The sequence below is a fragment of the Triticum aestivum genome, chromosome 4B (genome assembly GCF_018294505.1).
Source record: "Triticum aestivum cultivar Chinese Spring chromosome 4B, IWGSC CS RefSeq v2.1, whole genome shotgun sequence".
Lineage (NCBI taxonomy): Eukaryota > Viridiplantae > Streptophyta > Magnoliopsida > Poales > Poaceae > Triticum > Triticum aestivum.
This window is the reverse complement of record NC_057804.1, coordinates 304,704,558-304,709,107: the sequence shown is the minus strand read 5'-3', so window position 1 is coordinate 304,709,107 and position 4,550 is coordinate 304,704,558.

Sequence of the window (4,550 nt, the reverse complement as noted above, 5' to 3'; positions counted from 1 at the left end):
CTTCCTCGCCGAATTCTTTTTTCGAAGATTCATTCAAGCACTTACTAAAAATGCCGCGTCGAAGTCGCTGATTCTCCTTTACGGAAGCAGACAGCCGAATGCGAACATCCTTTAGTTCCTCGCCCAGCTGGGTATTGGTGTCTTGAAGTTTGTTCTTCTCTTGCCTCACCCTCATCAGCATGCTCTTGCCAGCCTTTAGTTGGCGTAGGAGTTGTTTCTTGTCCGCATTTACTCTGGCCCCATCTGCACTATTATAGTCAGAGTTGCACACCTGCTGCACTTCACAATGGAATTATCTTTCGAATCAGGTATTACCTGAGGGCGTCCCCTTGGCATTTTCTGAAGTGGCCAGTGCGGCCTCGAGTTGGGCCTTGCACTCTTCAAGCTCCTGGGATAGTTGCGTATTCTTCTTTGTAAGACACTGCATAGCACATGATCCTTAAAACAGTTATCTTCACTGTTTCAAGTCTCGGGGGCTACTGACATATATAACCTTCAATTTTACTCACCTGTATGTCTTTTACATACTGCTCTGTGGCTCTGGCTAGACCATTTTGAGAGGCACGGAGATACGCATCTCCGGTATTAAAGGCGTCCAACGCCTCTGGGAAAAAACATGCGTCACGAAGAATAGTCCGACGACGCCTGTGGTTCAGGGCACTCTGCACCTCTGAATTAGTGGCAGATAGCCCGTCTGCGTCCTCTGTCGGAGGAACGCCCGAGGCACGCCCCGTGCCCGTCTCCGTTTCCGGACCCGGCCTTGAACCTTGGCCGGCGGATATAGTCTGGCGGGCTCTCTTCTTTCTAAGAGAATCATGAGCGTTAGTAAGACTCAAGGGCATAAACCCTAGGCGTTAAATTTGCACGCCGTACCATTGCGCCGGAATCTCGATCTGGTCCACACTTCTTTTTGGCCCGCCTGGCTTCAGCGGCCCTTGTTGGCTGCCTGCCGCGGGCTCGGCCTTCCGCCTCAAGGATTTACCCTACGAAACGAACCACTATTAATTCACGGCATTCAAGATAAAGCATGGAGGTATCTCCTTGAAAATACTGGGACTTCGGTCTCGGTTACCTTTGAGGCTGGAAGTAGTCCGGGATAGTCGACCGTAATGGCCACTGGGGTGTTGTCCCTACTCAATTGATGAACCACCCCGTCAATTAACTCCACACATAAGTCCGGATCCTCTTGGGAGTCCGGATCGAGGGACCGTTTCCGGGTCCTCGGGTTGTGGATGAGGGCTGTTTATCTCCTTCACAGTCTGGCGCAGCTCCTGCGTTAACATTGTTAGACTAAGTACTCAATTATGGGAATTTCGAAAGCGGGTCGGCAGGTGAAAACGTTCGCTCACCCAACTGGGAGGATTGTACATGGAGAATCCGCCCTCCGGTTTGGCAGGGAGGAATTCCTCTTGTTCCCCCTTGTACAAAGCAGATAAGATTCTCATTAAAGTGGCGGCTGAATCTGGCCCCTTAGGACCACACCAGGTGGCGTCGTCCTCCCCGTTGAAATCCCACATGGGGTGGCCTCTGTATTGAAGCGACTGCACCCCTCGCGTAATGCATATGGCCATGACCTTGATCATGGTCAGTTCGGAATGAGCCAACAACCTTATCTGGCTCATCAAGTAAAGGACGTCCCTGTCAGTTTCCCTCTGAGGGTTCCGCGGGCGCCAGCTCAGGCGCTTCTTCAACGGAGCATTGTTGAACTCAGGGAGGCCGATTCGCACAGGGTCCGGCAGGGGGACGTCATCTATATAGAACCACTCCAAGGACCAGTCCTCGGACGTCCTCTTTGGGGTACCGGATAGATATCCCGTCCCGGCGATGCGCCATAGTTCGACTCCGCCCACTTGATAAATAGGCCCCTCTTGGGAACGGGGCATGAGGCAAAACAACCTCTTCCACAGCGCGAAATGGGCCTCAACGCCCAAGAACAGCTCGCAGAGGGCCACGAAGCCCGCAATGTGCAGAATGGAGGCGGGCGTGAGGTTGTGAAGCTGGAGGCCGTAGAACTCCAGCAACCCTCGAAGAAACGGATGAATTGGAAATCCGAGTCCCCTCATCAAATAAGGGACTAGGCATACCCGCTCTCCTTGACAGGGATTGGGAACGCTCTCCGCCTGCTCTCCACCGCTATAGGTAGCAATCCCGGCTCGAACTGGGACCATATATGCTGGGGGGAGAAGCCCCTTGGACTGAAGCACTACTAGCTCGCTATGCGGGACGGAACACCACCCCCAATCTCCGGGCCGAGGGCTGGAGAGGCGAGAGGAGGAGTTGCACCGACCAACCATGATGGAATGGATCTATGTCGAAGGCGCTCTGATGAAGGCTCGCGGAGGGAAGATGGTGTGAATTGGATCTAAATCCCCGTCTCTTTTATGGGCGGTTCATTAACGCAACCAGGGGGGGTAAATGAAAAAATCCCCTGGCTTTTCGCATTTGTTTGACACGTGGAAGATGGTCATTATGGGGCACAAAAGCCAAGGAGGGAAGCACGCACTAGAAGCCGGACACTATTCGACGGGTACAGGGAATTTGAAGAAGAACCCGCCTTGCAATGCCGAAGACAACTTGCGTGCCGGACTCGTCGTCATTGAAGCCTGGTTCAGGGGCTACTGAGGGAGTCCTGGGTTAGGGGGTGTCCGGATGGCCGGACTATGACCTTTGGCCGGACTCCCGGACTATGAAGATACAAGATTGAAGACTCCGTCCCGTGTCTGGATGGGACTTTCCTTGGCATGGAAGGCAAGCTTGGCGATACGATATGAAGATCTCCTCCCATTGTAACCGACTCTGTGTAACCCTAGCCCTCTCCGGTGTCTATATAAACTAGAGAGTTTTAGTCCGTAGGACGAACAACAATCATACCATAGGCTAGCTTCTAGGGTTTAGCCTCTCCGATATCATGGTAGATCCACTCTTGTACTACCCATATCATCAATATTAATCAAGCAGGAGTAGGGTTTTACCTCCATCGAGAGGGCCCGAACCTGGGTAAAAACATCGTGTCCCTTGTCTCCTGTTACCATCCGCCTAGACGCACAGTTCGGGACCCCCTACCCGAGATCCGCCGTTTTTGACACCGACAGCCTCCTTATGGCCTCGAGGAAGCTGCGTCATTACTTACAAGTGCACGAGATCACCGTCGTCACCCGCCTCCCATTGCAACAGATACTGCATAACCCGGATGCAACAGGGAGGATTCTGGACTGGGCCTTGGAGCTGTCAAGTTTTGGTTTGAAGTTCGAAAGCACCTCGACGATTCAGAGTAGAGTCTTGGCGGAGATCATTGCCGAATGGACCTCAATGCCCGACGAAGAGAGCCAGGAGACCACTCTCCCTGGCAAGGAAACAAGTCACAACTGGATTATGTACTTCGATGGGGCTTTTTTGCTACAAGGCGCCAGTGTTGGTGTGCTGCTCATCGCACCCATCGGAGAGCACCTCAAGTACGTGATCCAGATGCACTTTCCCAAGGAAATGTCAACGAAAAACACTTCTGAATACGAGGGATTGCTTGCCGGTCTCAGGATGGCGGTAGACCTCGGGGTCAAGAAGCTCATCATTAGGGGTGATTCACAGCTTGTCATCAGGCAGATCAATAATAAGGATTATCAAAGCCCGTTGATGGAGGCTTACGTGGATGAAGTGAGGAAACTAGAGGAGCGCTTTGATGGTATACAGGCAGAGCATGTCCCCCGAGTAGAGAATGACATCGCCGACTACCTGTCGAAGCACGCTGCCCTCAAGCTACCTGTGGAACCAGGTACTTTTGTGCTTCGGTTAACTCAACCATCCGTCGGACCATCAACATAGCAGAACAAGCGGAGGAAGTCAGGCCCTAGCAAGTACTTTCCTACCAAGCTCCCTGGGGCCGCTGACGAAGATGTTGTTGTGGACGCCGAGCCTACCATGGGACAACCGACTCCGGCGGGGCGCCAAGCCCTTGCCGTGGAGGCAACCATTCCCACGGCAGAGGAAGTGCCCTTGGTCCTTGCCATCGAGCCACAGGCTCCAGCATGGGTGCAACATACCGTCCGATTCCTCGAAACAGGGGAGCTTCCTGAGGAGCAGGAAGAAGCAAGAAAGTAGCCCGCCGGTCTGCCTTGTACCTGTTCGTTGACAATGTTCTGTACAGAAAAAGACCGAATGGAGTGAAATTGAAGTGCATCCCCTAGGAGGAAGGACTGGAGCTGTTGGCGGAGATACATGGAGGCATATGAAGCTCCCACATAGGGCCGAGGGCCCTTGCCGGCAAGGCTTTCCGGCAAGGTTTCTTTTGGCCCATTGCCCTCCAGGATGTGACGGCACTAGTAACCAAGTGTGAAGCGTGCCAGTTCCATTCAAAGAAGCTTCATCAGCCAGCTCAAGCCTTGCAGACAATCCCTCTCTCCTGGCCATTCTTGGTCTGAGGGCTCGACATACTGGGCCCTTTTTCCCGTGCCATCGGGGGCTCTGAGCACTTGTATGTTGCGATCGACATCTTCACAAATTAGCTGGAGGTGGAAGCAGTGAGGAAGGCGACCGCACAGTCATCCGTCAAATTC